Genomic DNA, 23963 nt, shown 5'->3' with positions numbered 1-23963 from the left:
AAGGGGTGTCCATTAGCAAAAAGACTGTGATTATTGATCATTCAACTGAAGGTTCCAGTTAATGTGAAAGCTGCTGTCAACAAAGCTAATCAAATACTACCCTGGCATCTTGAGGTCAATTGACTACAAATAAAAGGAATTTATACTAACCTACGCAGACCTCAATGTGAGGCCACATTTGGAATGTTGTGTGCAATTCTGGATTACCAAGTTTTGAAACAACTTGAGAGGGTTCAAGACCAGAGCATCCTGGATAATTCCCAGACTTTCTTCGTCAATTCTCCCTTCCAAATATAATAACTCTCTGAGAACAGTATTGGAGGATAGGTGCAGATGAATTCAGATGAACAAATGACTGCAAGACACAATACTTTCAGTGTTACTGGGACTGGGGGAAATGGTTATAAAGCGAAGGGATACCAAGGTCTAAGATTGGAGAATGGGGGATATAAGAATTATAATGGAGACTTTGCTTCATCGGGTTTGGGGATCAATTAAAAATCTTCTTATGGAGATACCATGGGTGATACATCGGTGACAGGGTAGGATTTGGGTGCAGTGGGGAGGAAACGGGCTTCAGGAAAAAAATGTCCTTTTTCACAATTCATGCTTTTTCTTATTTTTATCTTGAACTGATATGGAGATCACAGTATAATTAGGGCTGGAGTATCCACTTGAAATATTCTGAAATCCACTTAAAATGCATTGCTCTGTGCTCTGCAGTTAGGACAGTTCAATTGTATTTCCAATTTTCAAGTGGACAGGCAGAACATCAAACCTCATTCTGTTTTCTTTTCTTCAGCAAATGTTTACATGTTCCTGAATATGCATTACATTAACTTCTAGTCTTCACCCAAGCCATTCATCCCAAAATATAGAACACAGACTCATCTTTTATTTAAAAAGAAAGTCGATAATAATAATAATAATTCTTGTATTTAGTATAGCACCATATCATGTCTTCGAGGCACCTCAAAGCGCTTTACAGAATATACTGTAAAGTAAATTGACTAAATTTTGTGTGCGAAACGCTTATTTTTCAGCATAGTTGAATATAAATTACATGTGAGTGGCTAAACACGAAGACATAAAAAGATGACAAACAGAATACATTGCCTCATCTTAAAAATTAGCATTATAGATGTAAGCATGTTAACAACAACTTGCATTTCTACAGTGCCTTTGATGTAAAAGCAATGATTGTAAGTGCTTTACAAAATGAGATTAATTAGAAAGGAAGTAAAATATCAAAACCCAATTCAACTTGCAAAGTACTTTTGTTTTCCAAGACAAATTCAAGGGAAAATGCAGAATCCCCTAATCCGCAATATTCCCCATCAAACATTTATTCAATTTGCGTTACGTGTTAAGATCTCAGCCTCAGTAACCACTTGTAGCAAACATTCCATACTATAGCAACTGTCGAGATGAAAAACTCCCATCTAACCTCCCCTTAAATCTTTCAGTGACATTCCTGATCTTATACCCTCCTCGTTACAGTACTAACTACACCTTCAAGTGCAAACTTTTACAAAAGGAATTCTTTTTATTTTAAAGGTCTATTAATAACAGTTATTGCAGTCACCCCCCACCCTATTGTTGAGTGAACGATTTGTAATCAGAGACAGACTATACCTGCATTAAAAGGTCTTATCCAGCAATGACAGAGATGGGCAGATTCATGGCAGGCACTGCTTATTATTGAGATCCACGTTTCCAGAGAGGCCTGCAGCTGCTGTCCTGACCTGTCAATCTTCCTTCTCTCGCTTTATTTCACATCTATTTTTTCTCCTTTCTCTCTCTTTCTCTCTCGTGCTCTCTCTCTCTGCAGAATTATGGCCTGGATTTTTTACTCCCTGACCTAGTTACAGAACCCTAGCAGCAAAATTTACAGACAAGCGATGAACAAGATGCTCAGAGCCAGTTATAGGCTGGATCATTTTACACAAAGAGGAAATCAGAGAGACAGCTACGATACTGTGCATCGAAGCCCACCACTCAATCTGCACAGAAGTATTTAAATCACCAATTAGATTCAGAAAATAAATGTTCACGTCTACATATTCTCCCCCATTTACTTTAAGGCCTTCAGTTCTTACATGGTTTTGAATACTTGGTGCAGATTTTCTGTAAAAGAAGCAATGGCTCCTGAAAGAGTTGTCGGTTTGTTCAGGAGAGTTGTCTCTCCCTTCTGTGTGAAACTGAAAACTGCTTTATGCAGTGCAGCAAGTCTTCAGAAGGCGAGACAGAGTAAAACAGTCAGACAGGATATTGAGACGCAAACTGACAGACACATAGTGGGAAACACACAAACAGAGACAAAGTCACAGACAGAGGCAGAGAAAGACATACAGCAAAGAGGTAGACAGAGACAAACCAAGAAAAAGAAAAACAAAGAGATACAGAGATAGAAAAAGAAACCAAGGTTATTTGTCATCACAGTAAATTTATGTCCATGTATTATAATGGGAATTCCCATTATAAACAGGGAACAAAATATTAACAGTGGAATTCACGGTAAGGAGAGGAGTGCATGGACCTTCAATTTTACATCCAAATGGGATCAAGAATAGGCAGCTCAGTCCCCCCTTGGGTACACCATATCCAATCACTGCATGGATGCACCAAAGCATGGCGCTGGCAAATAACGTTCCCCCAAGCAAAACGGCCATCCATTTCAATTTCTGCAGTTATTTCATTCACTGCTCTTTTCCACTAACCGTGAGTCGAGACACGCGGTGCTCAACCCCAGCTATGCTCCTGAGCTAGCCCCAGTCCACATCACTCATTGCTTGGCTGCTTCTAAATTCATGTAACTGACCTGAAATTGACAGTGATTTTATGTCATAAAGAATTTCTTGAGCTATCACTCCGGGTTAATGCTACTTTGCGAAGACACTTAGAGCACAGCTAGCGGTTTCGGGATCAGCTCCAAATCCAAACTGATAATTCAATTGGATTCTGATCCACCTTCCAGGAGCAGTAAATCTGAAATTGCTTTAATTTGGATTGGAAGCCATCTTACACGAACCAGCAGGTCATTTGACCAGCAGCTAAGTCCACTCCATCCTAAACCTGTAGAGGTCGGTCCAATTGACAATCTAGATTCACCGCTTCCAAATATCAGACAGACTGGATCCAAAGTCCAGAGTTTTGCATTCAACAATAATTTGTGATTGCTCCCTTTTCCTTTTTTTCCAAATTCATGTTTTATCCAATGTCAATTGCAAACCAGTGACGTGGGGTAAACTAGCCCAGGTTATTTTATATCGCCCTCCTTTTTAAAAGAATCAAAAGTATTCCATTCGTCCAGAAAAAAATATTGAACAATTCAGACATAAATTGGCCCAAATCTAACATTGCCCTCTGCTGGTAAACAAATAGTATTTCACAAAGAGAACTTTCTGATTTTACACTACACGAATCAAAGGGTTAATGCTGCACTGCTGTTTTCTTTCTGAAAGCCCCTCTCCCCCCCCCCCTCCCCATAGTTCAATTAGTAAGTTAAGTGCCTAGTGTGGGAAATCAGTGAAAAAATCAGAAAAATTGCTAGTTCACCGTAGCTGATCTCAGCTGGTTGTTATGGTATTACAACTGGCATCATCTGCTTTGTGTTAGCATCTGAAGCTCTGGCAATGTGATGTTCCCTCAAACTGTTGAGCTCAGTTAATCCATCCAGCCAGTGTCCTTTTCCACAGTATGCACATGATCAATCTTCCCTGCCTCGGAAACACTCACATGCCCACCCCCTGCCCGCTGGCTATCATTCTCTCCTACTGCCCGGTAGTGAAGATCTCTTGCTGTGGAAGCTGCTGGTATTTTAGCAGCTTGAACAATTGGTCTCAATTCCTAACTCTGCAAGACAGCACCTCGCTTTAAACATCCTTATTCCAAACAGACAGACAGTCACCTCGGTCGAGCCCAGAAAATTTCACTTCAGCTCAACAACAAGATTGTTGTTCAGCTCATTTTTATATTTAATTAACCTTTCTATAAAGTCACCACTGGTTTATTGAAAGAACTTTAGCCACACTTAGCTGAAGCAGCATTTGCTGTAGACTCTGAATGGAAGGTGGCATATAAATCATTGGGTATAAGAAGTTCTTTTGGAATATGAAGCAACACACCTGAGACTCTACCTTAAGGTTGAATTCACCTTCACTCACTTCATCCCGCAAGGAAGTATTGTAGAGACACTTCCTGATCCCCAAAGGGGAATAATGCCTAATTCAGAAATAGTCGTGAATCCAAACTTCTTCACCGTTCAAACCTGGCCTTCTTCCCTCCCTCCACAGTCATCATTCCTTCACCCTCCTTCCAAACCCATGTTATACAGCCATAAGTTAAAATCATAGCCACCAAAGTAAAAGGAGAGTCAATGTGCCTTCAAATCACGTTGCAGTGGAGTAAAGCTGCGAATACCTTTAATTAAAGATACATGGAACATAACTGGGAGATATGTCGGATGGGTCTTAGACACACAGGGTAAAGTCTGTGACAGTGAATTGCAATTAGCAGCTCATGCTAATGGAGCACAGGCTTGGTCTGGCTCCCCGCTCTCAGACCGTGAAACGGAAGAAAGCAGTTACTTAGGTATCTAATTAGGATAATGATGTATTACTGTGGAACAATCGTCTGGAACCAGTCGGCGCTGGGAATTCTGAGCCGGGCGGGAGAGGAGGAGGAGGAGGCAGGTGCCACAGTGACAGCCGCACAATCTGTCAGTGTCCTCGCTCCTTCTGAGCGACACAGGCGTCCTCACTATAATTAGCTGGTTAGAATGTGATCTGCATTTCATGTACAACTTGGATAGAAATTAAAAGCAAGCTGAGGAAGGGAGGGAGGGAGGGGAGGAATTGCCCTTCCTCCCAATGTTTTTGCACTGAGATGTAAGAACCTAATCGGTGGGTTTGATCTGTGTTGGTCGATACCTTTTGATGTAGCTTTGGAGACTCCAATAGGGCAGTACCACTGCAGGGCATTGAGCAGAAAGGATTTAACGAAAGAATCTGCCCTAGGTGAAATCCTAAAGGGAGGCAGAGTCACGGAATATAACATTCATTAACCACTGCACTTCTAAGTTCCAGGCAAAACACTTCAATCTCTCAGATATTTCTTTACAATTACATGAAATGCCCATTTTCCTGGCTGTCAAATGTTCTCTGCCTGTCCTCCAGAAGGTACTAGCTCTCTGCTGGTGATGGTTCAATGGGCTCCCTTCTTGTACTTCCCTGGCCATTTCTCAGCTCGTAGAGTGCGTCTTGGTATGATGTTGGAGTGGTCCAGAGAGAGAGGTTAATATGAATGAGGCCAACCCTATGTTTACCTAAATGCCCACACTTACAGCAAAGGAGCAGGGAGATTGTTCTTAACAGGCAAAAACTCTGACTATTTTTTGCCTTAATCTGGGAAAATCCTTGATGCCAACACACAGGAATGTTGCTCCAACTCCAATCTATTTTCAGAAAGAAACAATTCAACAGGGAGGATGGTAGGATGGATATTTTACAGGGAATGAGATCAAATGGGCCAAAGGGTCTTCAACCAGTTTTTTCTTGTGAAGAAAAAGAACATTTAGTAACAGGAAAAAAGCCATTGGATCAGGAAGTCTTTTGATAGTCATCAAATTATTTTTTTAGTTACCTCTATATCTACTTGCTCTCAGCACAACAGGGTCCATAATGTGGAATTCAAAACAGATTTGGGAAAGGATTCCCAGATTGAATCTTCAATATTGAATCTTGAATCTTGGATTGTGCATTGCAATTCCTATCTCCTGTGCTTCCAAGAGGAGATTGCATTTGTGGTAGATTTTTCAGCTGATGTGTACAAAAGTTTCGAAAAGCTAAGCGTGAAAATATTGAGCACAGTAGGACGAATGTCTATTGAGGATTATCTCACCAAACTAAAAGCTCAGCACCTACCTCACCCAGGGATAATTGTTAAGTCACTCATGTGGATTATTTCTGGCACAGATGGAACCTTTCGACAGACACCTGTCAGTCTGATAGATTTGTTGGGGCATTACCACCTCAGCAGTTGCGAAATATTGCATCAATGCTGGTCACCCGATAGACCATCCTCCTCTCATCTCTACTGTGCAACTCAGAGGGCCCGAAATTCTCACAATCTTAACCTTCAGAGCACCAAAAATTCCACCTAGTTTTAACCTCTAAGACCGTGTCATGTTAAACTTCAAGATCACATAGAATTGTGTAAAATTACTAGATTCAGTTTTGATTTGAAAGCCGGTTTTCTACAGTTCTTAAAAAGAATTAAGAGCAAAGTTAAGAATTTTCCGCAATTCTGGGAGCAGTCTTAAATGTTAAATCAAAATAATAATAATCCTTGCACTGGATATAGAGCCTATAGACGTCTCAAAGCGCTTCACAGAATATATGTAAAGTGAATTCACTGTATATTTTTGAGCTCAAAAAAGGTGAAATTTCATGCCACAAATTAGGACAGGTTTGGGCCCTCACAGTTGAATAACCTATTGGCACTCTCAGTCAAAATATACACATGAAGCATGCCACTTGGGAGAGGTTTTCTGATCACACAATGTGGAGGTGTACAATATAAAAAGGGCATTGGGAAGGCATGGGTGAGAATTAATTGACACATCCCTGAAGAAATTGATCACTTGCATTATAATCAATGAAATCGGCCTAATGCCAAACTTTAAAATAATCGAAACAAAGCAAAGAAAACAAAATAAATGTTAGACTTACCGTTTGAATTCCGGTGTCCTATTGTTGATCGCACTTTTAAAATGTCCGCCACCAGACTGAAAATGGTTGTCGGACTTCAACTGCACCAATAGACTGAACGAAATGGCTGCTGCCTCACTCAAAATGGCTGTCGCCTTGCTCAAAATGGCTGCCTGCCCCGTCTACACAAATCAAAAGGTGAAAGTAAGATCCTGACGCATCTGCCATCGATTCCTTCAGATCCGCTCTGTACTGCAGTCTCCGACGATAGGATAGTGCTTCTCGATTTGGGATCATCATCCAGGTGGAAATGTCTCTACATCCAGAGAAGAAAGCTTCCCATTCACTGGATGTATCTGCAGGTTTATTTATGCGTCTGGTCACTGGGTAGACTTTCTGTGAGTAGCAACAATCTTCAGTGGGAAAGGATGAGAACAGTGCTGGGTGCTGGGCAGCAGTACTGCCTGTGGAGTGAGGACACCATACCCATCCTGAGCGATGGGACTCCTAGGTCAGAAAAATGGCTTCTACTGGACCTTGGGAGCATTTTGTCCACTGATAGTGGAGATAATTTCTCCTCCAGTGGACGAAAGTTTCCAAAATATATAATATAAACTCAAATTCAAATTGGCAGCCACTTCCTCCGACTTCATAGCAGCTAGCTTTCAAATGCCAGGACTTGGTATTTTTGATGGTGCTAGGAAAGGAACACGAGGGCTTGTTTCGGGCCCACTCTCTTGGCTGGAGGAGATGGATTACGGAGCGGGGAGAAGTTGGGAAGAAAAGAAAGGGAAAGTTCTTTCATAATCATTAATGAATTAATAAAAATGTGTTCCTAATTTCACAAGTTTCTAAAGATGTTTTGCCAGAATATTCCTCAAATTTCATCCACTGCTCCCAACAGAATGCGAAAATATTGGAATGATTGGTTGGGTTAGGGTGAATTGAGTACAGTTGGGTTGAATTGGATTGGGTTTACATAAGGTTCAGTTGGATCGGGTTGGGTGAGTTGGGGAGAATTATATTGGGTTAACATTGGCTTGGTTTATATTGCTTCAGTTGGGTTGGACTGAGTTAGGTTTGTATTGACTGAATTGAATTACATGGGGTTAGGTCAAGTTGGGCTTGGTTCGGTGTCCAGACAAAGATCCCACGGAAGTCACATTCAAAGTTCCCATGCACACAGATAGCATATAATACACATGTTCATCATACAGCGAGTATTTGATCAAGTAACAGAAACAGATAATACAAATGACACACTGGAGAACATGCATACAGGCTAAAAAATTGGGAGACAGGTGACCCATGCTGCACTAGGGTTTGACACCCACCAGTCTCCCTTTATTACTTTGCCAAAGTAACCAATCTTCATCTGAACTTCAGAAATAAGTAATGGCCATTCTGTTCAAACACAGACTGATCCTGCCCAATACCCTCTCACAGGCATGTTCTCTCAGTGGCCACTGGATAACAATCTTGAACAAGACCTGTGGCTTTTTCTCTCTCCTTAGCCCAAGATACCCAGGCCAATTGTAGGCACCCTACCATTATCCTGGCTGAGATTAGCCAACTCAACATGGATGAAAATTAACCAATGTGTCTGTATGGTAACTTCCACATTGAGCTGTGTCATTAGCACCTGAGCCACGCCTCAATCCTAATCTATTGATTAATGATGGCTGACGTGGTTTAATAAAGTTACTGGTGCCCACTAAGAATTCAGTTGGTTGTTTCCCAGCATTACATGAACAAACAAATCACAGAAGCACATCCTAGGCCTGAGATCAATTTTGCAATATTTCTTAACCATTTCTTAATTGAGAAATCAGAAAGGGAATTCCTTCTCAATAATTTGGAAGTATGTTCAGTTTGAGTGAACCCCAAACCAATTGATGTGGAATGACATTCCCGAGTGTGTCACCGATTTTTTTAATTATAAAAAATCTCTGGTTAAGAAATAAGACTCATGCCTGTAAACCTCACACTTTCTATGTACTATGGAACATTTAAGGTCATCACAAGGAGGTTGTAGTAGCTTATTCCCCTGCTCCATCTCCCCAGTAGATGGTGTTGGCTTCAGGTGCAGTCAGCCCACAATTTTCTGAATGAGACACTCAACAATGACCTTCCTCCAGTACAGCTACTGTAATACAATGTTCCGTTAACTCTGAATTTCGCTTGAATGCATATCTAAAACAGTTCCGGACACCAAGATCCGAAGCAATCTACTTCAAATTACTAACTGCTTAGCACTGAAGGATCTGCTAATCGGTGCGTTGTAACCAAGTGTTAATTAGTGTGAAGTTCATCACCTCAACTCCAAAGTTTCTCAGCTGATATCAGAAACGTGGCTGCAGAGGAAACAGTGTGTTAATGAAGAGGTCGATCATTTCACGGTTAAATTAGGAAGGGATTTAACAGATGACGAAGAGAGACACTACAGAGGTGGAGAAGGCTTGTGATCGTTGATCATTCATTGATGGTGTACAGACAACAAGTGAAGCTGCTGTCAACAAAGTGAATCAAATACTAGACTGCATCTTGAGGGAATTTAGCTACAAGTTTAAACAAGTTATTTTAACATTGTAAAGATAGATGACTGTGAGGCTACGTTTATAATATTGTGTGCAGTTTTGAGCACCCGACCTTTAAAAGGACATTGAGACTGATGCACACAAGGGCTTCAAGTATGATTTCAGGAATTAGGACTCAAAGTTAGTGAGTTGAGAAAAGGGGACATGGTTCAGATTTTTTTTAATGAGATACACACAATATAAATGTAAACAGGTTACTTGAATTAGACTGAAAAAGCAACAACAACAACTTGCAATTATATTGCGACTTTCATGTGGACAGTGGACAGTGAAGGGTTTTCACCTGAGCTGGGGGTTGGAATCAGGAGGGGTGGAGGGCAAGGGAGGGTGGTGGTGGGAGGATGACCGAAGGCACGGTCAAAGCGGAATGTCTTGAGATGGCCCTTAAAGGAGGCAAGGAAGGGGGCAAGGCAAAGGGACTCCAGGATGGAATTCCAGAAGATGGGGGCAGAAAGGCTGAAGGCTCGACTGCTGATGTTGGGGCGAGCAGGACGGGGGACATGGAGCAGGCCTGTGCCTGTTGAGCAGAAGAAGTGGGTAGGTTCATTATGTTTTAGTAGGTCACAGACGTAGCCAGGAGCAAGACTGTGGAGGGCTTTAAAGGTTATGATGAGGATCTTTAACTTGATCCTCTTGGGGATGGAGAGCCAATGGAGCCGGGCGAGGATAGGGGTGATAGGGTCACAGAGTTTGGTGTTTGAGATGGCATGAGCTGCAGAGTTCTGAAAAATCTGTAGCTTGTGGAGGGAAGAGTTGGGAAGTCCGGTGAGCAGGGAGTTAGCGTAGCCAAGCCTGTGGGTGATGAAAGCATGAATGAGGGTCTCGGCTGCCAAAGAGAGGTGGAGGTGGGCAAAGTTGCGGAGGTGGAGGAAAGCAGAACGGGTCATGGCACGGACCAATCAAAGGACACAATTTTAACATAAAAGAGCCTCAAACAGGATTAGAGATTCAAACTGCTTTTCTTACACAATGGTGAATCAATGTTACAGACACAACAAAACATATCGACGTATATAGAGGGAAATGCAGGCTGAGATAACAAATAGTTTATGGGACACAATAACTTTTGCTCTATTGGGGTCAGGAGGAAATGTTGATAGTATGAAGAGGTGGTCAGGGTTGTACAGAGGAGATGAATCAATATTCACGTCAGGGTATCTATTCACTCCTCCCCCTGAGATGTAATGATTGAGGAGAAGTCCCATGAGAAGTTTTGTGTAACTTCCCCCACTTTATGTTTATAAGGTTCAATTGGTTAAGAATGCCTTTATTCTCAGGGTCACTGATATCAATAGACCTCCAGAAGAATTTGCCTGAACGACTATTTATACTTTGTTATTTTTACTCAGCGCTGAGCCGAGGATGTAGTGGCCCAGTAATTAACTTGTAACAAGCTGAGAAACAGCACGTGAAGAGCTCCAGTTACAATACTCCGACTTTCTACTATTTCCTCTCCTCTGATGTTTGTCCTTCATTTTCTTTCCATCCCTTCAGTTTTCTTTGTGTCCAATACAAGAAAGAGGGAATGGGGGAATAGAGGATGTTGGTGGGATATGAGAATGTGATCAGCAGTGAACAGAAATGGCTCAGACAGGTGAGAACATGGTCAATGATGAGAACTTTCACACTGTTTGTGAACGACTAGGTGTGTGGAGAGTTGACCGATCATGTCTTTGAAGCTGCACACAAACTTTCTTAATTAAATAATTCTTGTCAATTTTTTTTTCTCAGCCAGGTGCCTTGACACCAGCGGAAATCCATCACCATGCTTAAGAGTATCCAAACCAAACTGACAGTTCCATGCACACGGAAATTCCAGAGATAGATTGCTGGAATGGAATGCGCACTCTCTCTCTCTCTCCCTGGGAGGGAAGCATCCTGCTTATCTAATTCCAGAAAGTATTAGGCGCAGGTTGGCGAGATCCAAGGCTTGGGGACCCCAGAGGAATACTCCCAACCTCCTTCCCCACAGACACTCCCGAGCCTTGCGTGGCTGCCTCACGCTCAATCACAGCCATTATATTTCAGAAGGACATATCCAACATAATTACCTTTGTGAAAATTCAGAAAAAACAGCAGCTCACTTACTTGCATGTCTCTCGGCTGGTGCGAGCTGTCGCAGGTGTGACAGGACATCAGTTAATGAAGCTCAGCAGTCACTCCGTGTCTTTTTTTTAGGTCAATGAATGGAAAGTGAATGGCAGATGAGTGAAATGAAGCTAAGATTTCAGGGCAAATAACATTAATATAAGGCACAAGAGCATCCATCCAGCAGGAAGGACCACAACAGCACCATCACCCAGGTAAGTCGGCACCTTTACATGGATGGAGATGACAGGAGATTGCTGCACTACAGTTCATTAGGACAGACGAGGGGCATGAACTAGAACACAATGGTCTACAGGGCAGATCTGCCTCAGGCTACTTACCTGAAGAGAGCATCAGAAAGAGAAAGAAACTGGAACAGGTAACGACACAGAGGGGAGTTAGGTGCACATGGAGAAGGGAAGAATGATGGGATGAATATAGAGCGGACGTGACTTATACAGATTTAACAAAATAAGAAAGGGATACAGTGAGAAGGGAATGAAAAATATAAGAGATAGAGATGGAGGAGAAAAGACACAGAGTGGATGAGAGAGAGAAAAAAAGACGAAGAGAGAGACAAGAGAAGGAAGGAGACGAGAGAGGGAAAGAAAGACAAATGAGAGTTGGCAAGGACAGAGACAAATGGAGGAGTTTGATCGTGAAGCCTTGCACTTGACGTGGAAGTTAGAAGTGAGACATGGATGCATTAGATGACCAGTGTATGATAGCAGGGCTGTGTTTTGTGAGCACAGCTGTCTATGGGCACCGCCTCATTCAGAATATGGATTGGAATATAATGGTTCCCTCTGCAAGCCTTACACCAGTTGTGCGCAACTAACTGCTCTTTTTCAGTTAGAGTCAGCTATTGCTTACCTTTCCTCCACCACAGTAATAATTAATGTATGGAGGAGGACATGAGGATTAATGTATTTATAATAATAATAACCTCGGACATTTGCATCCATCTATCTGAGTGGGGTTACGTTGGCGGTCCTTGTGGCAACGCAATGCATGGTAAACCAATGGCCCAGGCAGGGCACAAGCACTCGATCCTGGCTCTGATATTGGGTTTACCGAGGCTCCTTGTTGGTGATAATTGGAAGCTGCTTTAGGGAGCTGAATAAATGTTCAGGAAAGAGGCAGGGAGTAGTTGTGGGTTATTAATAATAATATCAAACCTTGCATTTGGTATAGCTCCTGATCATATCATTGAGACATCTCAAATAGCTTCACAGAATATACCTCAAAGTAGTGACTGTGTTTTGTGGGCGAAACACGGCAGCCAATTTGTGCACAACATTGTCCCACAAACGGCTATGGAGTGTTTGACCAATTTTATTTGGGGGATTGTTTGCCAGGACAACGGGAGAGAGAAACTCCTCTTTTCGAACAGCGCCATGGGATCTTCAACATCCACCTGAACAGGCAGACGGGACCTTGGTTTAACATCTGATCTGAAGGACGATTAGAGAGGGATCAAGAATGAGAGATTCCAGAGCTAGAGAAAGTGAGAGCACAAAGTGAAAGGAAGATAAGTAGTAGGGAGTGGTATTGGGACGCATAATGAACGATAGGGTGGGGTGAAGGGGGCGAAAGGGTGAAAGAGGCAGATCAAGAAAGTGGGGAGGGACAGAAAAAGAGAAAGGCGGGAGGGAGGGAGAAAAAAACTGAGGATAAGAGGAGAGAGAGAATGGAATCAAATAACAACAAAAGGAGGAAAGGAGCTAAAAGGAAAATAAAGAGATCGCCTAGCAACTCTAACAGGGAAGTTAAGAACTCAGGATCAGTCATTCCACACATGCTCCAACCCAGCACCTCCTACAGTCACTTAAACAACTAAACGTACTTGTATTATAACACAAGACATTATCTACGTTCGGGAAACATTCAACCAATAACACAAGCCAGAAGAGAGAACTTTATAGCACAGCATATGTCAAAACGGCTCATAGTTACAGCAATTATCATCAAGTGTAGAAAATGCATCTGCCATATTATGCATAGCAAGGTCCCGCACAGAGCCATAAAATGGATGACTGAATTAATCTGGACGATTGTTGGCCTGGACAGCAGGAAAAACTCCCTTCACTTCTCAAATAGCGTCATAGAATTGTTACCAACAACTTGAAGAACAGTCACAGACCTCGGTTTAAATCTCATCAGAAGGGAGATGCCATCAATAATGCAATACTCCCCCAGCGCTGCACTTGAGTGTCAGCCTGAAGTACCAGCTCAGACTCCCCAACGTGGGGCCTTGAAGCTACAGCTTTCTGACACACCCCACCCCCCACCCCCCCACCCAGACGAGGCGAGAGAGTGGCTGTCTGAGCCAGCTTGACACCTGAGCTATGCAAAGCGTGGGAAGCAACATCTAAAATAAACCTTTCGATTTGTTGCTAACATGTCAATGATGCACGCAGTCTTTTTCATAATGAATACAGATCACGAGATTGTGGTCAATGCTTCGGGACAGAGAAGCAGGTTGTGACAACACTTCAGCCAGCTAAACCACCCAATCTCTCAGAAAATTGGAAGAACCGTTAAAGGGTTGCAAGGACACTAGATGTTCATCTCAAACTCAGTAGACTTGTCAGTCTTAACGGCTGTAACGTGCCATAGAATGAAATAAACACAAATAGACTAGAAGCATTGCAGTGACATGGCAGAGCGCAAATATCACTGAGAGCAGATAAGGTGTGAATGCAAACCCAGGGATTTAAGTGGACAAAAGGTAAGTTTGACTCCACAAAATCTGAAATACCAACTTGTCTTACTGCACGAGATTTTATCTTCACATTGAAGATGGCTCAGTTTTGGGGAAAACCCTTAAACTTGGTCTCTATTTGGGGGCAGTTTTTTGCCCTTCTCTAAAGGAACCGGCTTTTTAACCCCACCCGCCCCCTGTTGTCCCGTCAAATCAACGCGATTACATCAAATCCTTTATGAAATATGGTACAAAATGGTGGTTTGGACCCCGTCACTTCCTATGTCATGCCTACGCCTCAGTGTCAAGATATGAACTGATGAAAACCAAACTCTCATCATTTGTAAAGCCCTTCACCCTATCAATGTAGAATTCCCAGCTCCCGTCAAGTCTAAATATCACAGTCAAGCTGAGAAAACAAACAGGAAAAAACCCCACAGAGATTTCAACCAGGAAAGTGGCAGCTAAATAGACAAAGCTACCAATTAAAGTCTCGTGCTCGCAGCAGATATTTGCTTGCAAGCCAGAATTTTGACATGCTGTGCTGATAGCCCGGCTGCCAACACATCGCAGATGGATCGAGTCTGCTCTGGGTTTTTTGTAGGAGGAAGTATACCCAGGGAGACAAAGCAACCTCCGTTCCTCACACTTTGAATAGGAATTTCACATTAAATCTGTCTTTATCATTTCGAACATTGAGAACAAAGGTGAGAGGAGAGAGCAAGCTGAGGGGTTGGCTTGTCACCCATTTATTTTTAGGTGGAATGACTCCCGTAGCGTATTGGTTAGCGTGCTTACCTCGCAAGCGAGGGGACCCAGGTTCGATTCACCGGTGGGACAAAACCCTAGGCACGTTTTCTTACTCCACACGCCCCTGTTTATCTAGCAGTAAGTAGGAGGAACCTGGTTGTTAGTGGATTGGCGGATTGCTTTCCGCGGGTAATAATCCCTCCCAAAAAATATAGAATTTGGTCACTCAATCCGCAGCTGTTTGTGGGACATTGCTGTATGCAATTCGCTGCTGCTTTTGCCCACAAAATACACAGTCAATGCACTTTACAATATATTTTGTGAAGCACTTTGAGATGACTGGGGTGGGGGAGGAGAAAGAGGAGGTCTCTGGATTTAAAAGCTGGGCAGGAGAACTTTGACAGGTTGATGCCTGAGAATCTAAGTAATGAAGTGGACAGCACTCTTACACTTGATCGAATTTCAGTAAGAAGCGAGGCAAGAGATATGATATCCTTATGATATCCATGTTGTTTAGAAGATCATTGATTATATTTCAGATAATGTGCCCGAGCAGTTGTCACTATGGATGTTAGGCTAAGTGGTCTGTAATTTCCACATGAACTATTCCTGCCTCTGGGCAGCTCCAACCATTTTATTATACCAGTTCTACGAGGGACAATATCCTACAAAAAAATCATTTTGCTGCAACCTGACTGTTGAAGTCAAATGTCATGTTTTACTCAGACTCATTCACTCCCAGGACCCAGAGGCTGTGAAACTCCTCCCTTCCCTCCATTAGCCAGATCTTGCCGCTTACAGCCTGAGACACTGCCATGAGATTGATTGTAAAGGGAGGCTGGACATCAGAGGGGAATCCATGCTTTGTTAAATGCTTCTCTCAGTTTCATATTAAGAATGGGTGAAAATGGGTGGGATTTTGGAAAAAGATATAGAACAAGTGAATCCCGGATGTGTTACACAGGGCAGGCTCAGACTCCGATCTCACCTCCCACCTTTGAGCGATGTTCCAGAGAGCCAACCCTATACACCTAGGATTCACAAGTTACAAATCTTTATCCAAAATCTCGCTAACACGGCGACTTTCAAACCCACTAAGATAAGAGCGGGACAGGTTCTGGAATGCGAAGGGCAACTTCGGGACAGACACCAGGAAATATTTCTTTTCCCAGAGGGTGAATGATGACTGGAGTGAGGTTACCAGGAAAGGTGGTGAAGGCTGGGGTACTGGGACTCATTTAAGGAACAGCTTGCTGCTGTGATGGGAGGATGGTAGTAAGATGGGGACTCTGGATTAATGAGAAGAGATGGGTCTTCTTCACCTGAATCTCTCTTGTGATCTTGTTAACAATCTTGGGCAGGAGTAAACCATTCGGCTATCCATTCAACATCCCACGCGACATTCTGCAACGTACCCACCCCTAAACTTCAAACCCTTTTCATTTCCAGGAATTTGTCCCGTGTCTTTATGAAACTGTTTACAGTTACTTATCTATCACATCATTTGTCACTAATTCTCACCCTTGTATTTTCTAAGCACCAATAGTCATTATCACAGCAAAACGTCACTATAACAGCTGTTTTCTAGAAAGCATTCCTCAGCCTCCACTATAAACAGATCGTGTTCATAACCGCGATAAAATGGCTATCTCGTTAGCAAGGATCTTAACCCAGTCTCCAAGTAATTCTGTTAATCTAATACCTCTTCAAAATAGTTTGTGCCGTTTGTTGTTAAATTTAACTTTAATTGGAGTGGGGGGGTGGGGTGAACTGGATTAGCAGACTGCCCTTTGTACTTTGGGATTAAATGCAGCCTCTTCTGAAGAGTTTAAAAGGTCTTTCCTCTCTTCCTCTCTCTCTCTCTCTCTCTCACTTTCTCTCGCTCTGCTGATTGTGAAGAACCTGTGTAAATAGTTTAAGAGCAGTCCGTGCCAGTTCCCCGTGGGTGTGAGGCACACAGCTCAAAAACTGTCCTTAATCCAGTGGCAATCTCATTCAGAGACATTAAACCGAGCTCCCCGCTTGCCTGTTCTGTGAAAGATCCCATGGCACCACTGGAAAAGAGAAGGGAGTTTTTCTCTCCATGTCCTGGCCAACAGTCCCCCCAAATAAAATTGGTCACTCACTCAATGGCTGTTTGGGGGATAGTGTTGTGCATAACTGGCTGCTATGTTTCGCCTACAAAATACACAGTCAATTCACTTCACAGTTTATCCTGTGAAGCGCTTTGAGACGTTTCAACGTCACGATAAAGCGCTATAACATACCAGGATTATTATTATATATAGAGGCTATACAATGACTGCGTGTGAAATTGAAACTCTTACGCCTGTGCAGTGGGCTCCTCTGAAGCACATAATATAATACAGTAAAAACTCATTGAATTTAATGCAGCGTCTATAAAATCAATACATCTCAAAGAGTCTTTTTTTACAGTTACTGTAATTGTTGTCCAGGAGAATGACTGTATCAGTAGACACATGCAGCACTTTGTACACAGAGGAGTCCCAGAAAGAGCATTAAAGCCTGAAAGTCCTGTAGCTCAGTGGTTAGAGCACTTGCCTCGCAAGCAAGAGATTGGGTTTGATTCCCGGCAGGGCGAAATGTTGGGCAAGTTTCCTTACTCCACACGCACACCTCTGTTTACCTAGTAGTAAGTAGGAACCCGGTTGTTAGTCGATTGGCGGATCGTTTATTATTAAAGTGACCGACTGTTTTATCTGGGCAGCACACAGGGAGAAGCTCCCTTTTCTTTTCCAATGGCGTCGAGGGATCTTAGTATCCACCTGAACAGTCACAGAACCTCGGTTTAATGTCTCATCTCTGACAATGAAACATCCCCCAGCACTGATCTGAAGCACTCCTGATAGACTTACAAATCACTTGTGCACTTACAAATCGTCCGACTCCATCGCCCCCGGAAACCACATCTGAACCCTGACATTTCTCACCATCTTAGCCTTTAACACCACCGCCTTATTTAAATTCTGTTTTAATTTGGAAGCTTTGTTTTTAAGAAGCTCAGAAAAACGGCTTCTAAATTAACACTGAGTTTAAGAATTTTGTCCAAACTTTTCACCATTTTAAACTTTAAGGCAAAGAGCAGGAGAAATGTCAGGACTCGGAGGACGCCCTGAACACTGCTGATCTGTATCAGACGCCGAGGAGTTTCATTTGAATAGATTTTGGCACATATGCTATTTTGTGAACAATATTGAGTTTGTTTCTGTTCTCAGCAGAAAGGCACCTGAAGCTCATGTCCTTTGTTATAATAAATATATTGTCTGAAGTAGCTGGGAGATAGGAATGTTTTCAAATTCAAAACGTCCCATTAGCTCGATTTTTCCGCATTGTTAAAGGCCCCGAACATCATTCACCAGCTTAATTCAACGACCTTTAAAAGGCACTTGTAACAAACAAGGTGACTGACTCCCCGCCAAAGAACTTGACAATGTGGCGTAAGGCACAGCGAGGTGTGAGTATAGGTTACCTGGCACACTCTGAGCACAGCATGGTCTGGAGCGGTGAATTCTCACAAAGGGCTCTTTCTTACCTCAGTTCCACAGGAATGGCGGCTTTCCCTAGGGGCTTCCTATCTTCTCCATAGAAGACCGGGGCAGGGTCCCGTTCATTTTCACCTGGGTCAGAGAATTACAGATATGGTTAGTCAGTGATTCGCCACCTGCAAAACTCAATCTAACATCCAGCCCCACAGATAGACACGAATACATATCCACACATAGGAATTGCTAGATGGAAAAAAGCAAGGTCTATCCACTGCGTCTTCCACCATCCTGGTAGTCGCTTGCACATGTCAGGTCCTGAACTACTCATATACTGCATCCCAAAATATTATTTCCTAAAAGACATTGATCTAATTTGTATTTAAAATAATCGACACTTTCTGCTTCCACCATCTCCCTAGGGAGCCTGTTCCATAGATTTTTACTACTCCCTCTCTGAAATAGTGTTTCCGCTGATTTGTTTTTATTTACCCCCCCACCCCACTCAATCGCAGGCCGTGTCCTCTGGTTCTACTGTTCTGGACAAGATGAAACAGCTTGCCACGGTCTACAATATCTTGTCTGTTTAGAATCAAAAACGTCAATCACACAGGGAAGCAACACAGAGTAACACACACTCACACACGGAGACAATATGTTGAGGGAAGGTGTATTGCTATAACCCAGCCCTGGGTAGATCAAGACTTGGGTTAGTCACAGTAAAAATTGCCTTATGATAAGATACAGCAGCAGGAGGACGGTGACAGTGGTTTCCCTGTGAGGGTTGGAGCAACAGGGATTCCCTCTGTTGGGTACGAGCTCTGACTCTCGTTTCCGCAGAGATGAGGGTTCTGCTCATCAGACTCAAAGTCATTCCCTACACTGAGCTCTCACATGAGGTGACCTTTTTTTTCTCCCTGTTGATTAATGCAGTGTGTGGGCATGATGGAGAAGCTGGGAGAGGTCCAAGGAAATCCTCTGAGGGATGATTCATGCGAGGTGAACATTGCCGACATTACACACAGGGCAAGACCCATTCTTTAGTAGGAAGACAAGGGAGTAGCTGAGGCCTGAAATTCCACCTAGTCTCAGCCTGCAGGACATTTCTGCCTTCAAATTTAAGGTGGTGCGAATTGTGGAAAATTTCTTAAATCCAGTCTGGAATTGGAAGCTGATTTTCCACAGCTGATTTCTTGAAAAGGAACGAGCTTCCAAATTAAGACTTATTGATTAAGGATTTAAGAATGTTTCATAACTCCATGTTGCTTTAAAATCTTGAAGACAAAATGGACAATTTCAGGCTCTGAAATGCTACATCATCGACAAATCGGCTGTTTTTATTGTGTTTGTGTGAAGAGTCTGACTGAAGCTGTCGTTTGTAGCAATGGAATTTTTTTCTTCTAGTAATTTTTCTTTGGAGTAAACTGGCGAGATGAAAACTTTTCTGACAAACTACTCCTAAGATAAATGAAATTCCGCCAGTAATTAAACAACAATTAGAGCGGTAAACACAAACCAATTACAAACTGAGACTTACTGTATGATCAATCTCTTCGTTTGAAATTATCAACTGGGAAACATCCCAACCGTTCTTCCAACCACCAAACTCCCCACACCCCCCCACACACACACATAAATACACACAAACACACACACAGAAGTGAAGAAAATGTTCTGCGCTACTTGTCTTGCTAGAATTATTTTTCTCTTCAACCAATTTTTCTCTTGAAGCTAAAGGAGCCCAATTGTTAGGAGAACGCGATTTATTCCCTCTGCTTTCACTAAAGAGCAAGGATGTTTCTCCTTGGAAACTCTACCCATCCAACTGTACTAATCCATTGGATTACTAACTCTCTTGGATAGGTTGGGTTCAGTTTGCCAGAGAGAGAGTGTGTGTGTGTGTGCGTGTGTGTGTGAGAGAGAGAGACAGAGAGAAAGTGTTCTTCCTCTAGCACTCCTCCTGTAGATTTGGTATTCCATGGTGACTGGTTTCTGGTGTGATGGGTGATCCATCTCCCAGGTCGGGCTAATAGCCCATGGGCTAACCGTGCTCCAACATATACATGTTCCCCTTAAATATGTATTTCCCCGGTGCAAAAGATTAAGGAGTCACCTGTGATCTTGTTCATTGGTTAGTTACATAATGAGCAATGAAGCGAAAGACTGATTTTATCTGGGGGATTGTTTGCCAGGAAAGAGGAGAGACACCGGGAGAGAGAAACTCCTTTCTCTTTTCAAATAGTGCCGTGGGATCTTTACCATCCACTTGAAAAGGCAAACAGGGCCTCAGTTTATCATCTCATCGGAAGAATGGCACCTCTGACAGTGCAGCGCTCCCCATTATTGGATTTGGAGCGTTAGCCTGCGCTGTGAATTCAAAGTCCCTACATGGGACTTGAACCCACAATCCTCTGACTCAGAGGTGAGAATGCTACTGATTGAGCCAGGCGGACGCACAAATGATGCCATCAGGAGTGAACCCAGAAGGGACAGGCCGATGTGGAATTCCAACTCCTATTGTTCAGCTGCTTTCATTTAACATTTAATACAATCTCTCGGAAGCAAAATCCAATCAATTTGTGCTGGACTTGAAAGATGCCTGTGCACAAATGAGTCTAATCATACTACTAATCCCCAGCATCACCTCTATTGATAAGGTGTCATAGATTGAGATAACTAGAGGGGAAGAGAAGGAGAGGGAGCGAGAGTGAAAATGAGAGAGAGAAACAGAGAAATAAAAGCCAGCATTTGTTCTGTGTTTCTCGTGTGCCTCTAATGAGCAGCAAGAAAATATTACACTGTGACCCTTCGCCCCTGGCCGTGTGCTGGCTGTTGCTAATGTAAAGAGTGGAGCCATTAACACAGCATTTGCTCACCAAGTGGGCAGAACCTTCCATTACATTGTCAGTAAATTAGGTATTAGCCTGGCACTGCTCTGTCCTTTGGGTCAGAAGGTTATAGGTTCAAACCCCGCATTAGGACTTGGAGCTCACCTGCCAGGCTGACACTTCAGACAGTATTGTGGGAGGGGACGAGAGGTAGAGATCCTGAATTGTTGGAGGTGCTGTCCTTTCAAACAACAACAACAACAAGATTCCATTTATAAAGCGCCTTTCACGTCAGGAGGACGTCCCAAGGCGCTGCACAGTTGGGTCATGACCCGAGCAGGGGGGAAATGGTCAGGGTGAGGGGAGGGAAGGGAGGGAGCGAGGAGGGGGAAATGGTCAGGGTGAGGGGAGGGAGGGAGCGAGGAGGGGGAAGAGAGTCGAGAGGGGAGCTGAAGGCTCGGTCAAAGAGAAAGGTTTTGAGACCGGCCTTGAAAGAGGAAAGGGAGGAGGCGGCGAAGGCACTGGGGGATAGAGTTCCAGAGCCTCGGAGCTGAGAGGCTGAAGGCCCGACCAACGATGGTAGGGCGGTTGGGGCGGGGGACGTGGAGCAGACCGGAGCCGGAGGAACGGAGGGTACGGGCAGGTAGGTAGGGGGATAGTAGGTTGGAGAGGTAGGAGAGAGCAAGGCCGTGAATGGTCTTGTAGGTGAGGATGAGGATCTTGAAATCAATCCTCTGGGGGATGGGGAGCCAGTGGAGGCGAGCGAGGGTGGGAGTGATGTGGTCGCGAAGCCTGGTGCGGGACAGTACACGAGCTGCAGAGTTCTGAATGACCTGCAGCTTGTGGAGGGAGGTGGCGGGAAGGCCGGCGAGGAGAGAGTTCCCATAGTCCAGCCTTGAGGTGACAAAGGCGTGAACCAGGGTTTCATCCGCGTGAGGGGTGAGGTAGTGCCGTAGTCTGGCGATGTTCCGGAGGTGATGGAAGGCGGTGCCAGTTGTGGTGCGGATGTGAGGGAGAAAGGACAGCTCAGAGTCGAACAAAACGCCGAGGTTCCTGACTGGCTTTGAGAGGTGGAGAGGGCAGCCTTGGATGCTGATGGTGTCGGCGCCTGAGGTGCGGAGGCGCTGACGCGAACCAATCAGGAGGGCCTCGGTTTTTCGCACATTGAGCTGAAGAAAGTTGTCTCTCGTCCAGGACTCGATGTCGGACAGGCAGCTGTCAGGACATCGGTGGTCGTGGAGTTGAGAGTAGAGGAGGAAAGGTAGAGTTGGGTGTCATCCGCATACATGTGGAAGTTAACTCCATGTCTGCGGATGATATCACCAAGGGGGAGCATGTAGAGGGTGAAAGCCATTCATTTCATTTCTCATTCCTTTCCTTTCAGAAAAGTCAACTTTCTTTGGATTTTTCAAAAATTAGAAACAATAAATTTCTGGAATATTTTAGTGCAGGAATCTATCCCCTGTGCCTCCCCCTTCCCCCTCACCTCACAAGGCGCTGATACACTGCTCAAATTAAAGCAGGGATATCGTGAAAAGTAAGGCAGAGTGAGAGAGAGTTGCGTGAGAGAGAGAATGAGAGAAAGAAAGCAAGAGCGAGGGTGAGGGAGAAAGGGAGAGAATAAGAATTTTTGCATTTGATACAGCCCTTATCACGTCTTCGAGACGTCTCAACTCTCTTCCCTTTGCAGTGAATATACTGGAAAATGAATAGACTGGATATTTTGTGGGAGAAAACAAGCGAGAGGAAAGCTAGCCTTTGGAAAACCTGTACTGGCTTATATTCTGGCAACAGACGGGGTCATGAACATCGGCACTTACATTGAGGCCTCTTAATTTGATTTTTAAACCTGATCCATATCTACATGAGCTGCAGGATGAGGGGAGGAGTGAGGGGGAGCAATATGTCAGTGCTCAGAACTCTCTGCCAAATGGACTAAGACTGGATCCTTTGAGAATGGTTTTCATTTTATCCTTTGACGTCAAGGGGTATGTGGCCACACTGCAAATTTCTGTAAAATTGGAGGGGGGTGGGGGAAAAGGGAACATAGGCACAGGAGTAAGCCATTCTGCCCCTGGAGCCCGTTCTGAAATTCTATAAGATCATGGCTGGTCTGTACCTCAATTATCCATATCTATTGATACATATACGTTACAAAAACCTATCTATTTCAATCTTAAAAAATTGAATGGATTTTTAAAATATATTTGAGGGAAACCATATTTAGGGGGAACCCTATTCTGTGGGGAGAAGGGGGTTGGGAGGAAAACTTCTCTGACAGACTCATTTATTTGTGATAATGCTACAAGAAAAACTGAGGGGTGGGGGTGGGGGAAAGAGGAGGGGAGGAGAGTCACCATTCAACAGGTTCCAAAGCATATTATGAGCACACAGTAATTTGATTTACGTTTCAAGACAGGGGTCTTACACAGCTGCAATTTCAGATTGATTAAAACATGACAATTTTCTATTAATTCGTAAATCCGCCCTGTTTAAGCCTGATAACTGGCCCAGTCGCTCTCTTGGAATTCAATTTTACAGCTTTGCAACAATCCTTCACACTTCTTTAGTCAGCAGGTTTTTTTTTGAATATTTCCATTAATATCAATCTTTAATAAGCCTACTTATAACTCGGCGTGACAAGGCAGACAGTCACAATGGAAGGCTTTTTGTCTGATTAGAATGACTCTGAAGTCAGGATTAGGGAACACGGTAAAATGCAGTGTGATCACAGAGACTGCAGCTCCAGTCACTGCTTTCTGGACCCGCACTTCATTTTATTC

The 23963-nt window shown here is 43.5% G+C and overlaps 1 long non-coding RNA gene across 1 annotated transcript in view; it reads right to left on the bottom strand.

Annotated features, from left to right (window-relative positions):
• LOC103186603 overlaps nt 1–23963 on the bottom strand; it is an 84609-nt gene that overhangs the window by 9323 nt on the left and 51323 nt on the right. The window contains exon 2 of the long non-coding RNA XR_006085520.1: nt 18403–18487. This is a non-coding gene — a long non-coding RNA (uncharacterized LOC103186603). The remainder of the gene's footprint in view (nt 1–18402; nt 18488–23963) is intronic.

The sequence above is a fragment of the Callorhinchus milii genome, unplaced genomic scaffold (genome assembly GCF_018977255.1).
Source record: "Callorhinchus milii isolate IMCB2004 unplaced genomic scaffold, IMCB_Cmil_1.0 Scaffold16, whole genome shotgun sequence".
Lineage (NCBI taxonomy): Eukaryota > Metazoa > Chordata > Chondrichthyes > Chimaeriformes > Callorhinchidae > Callorhinchus > Callorhinchus milii.
This window is presented reverse-complemented; position numbering and strand designations above follow the sequence as displayed.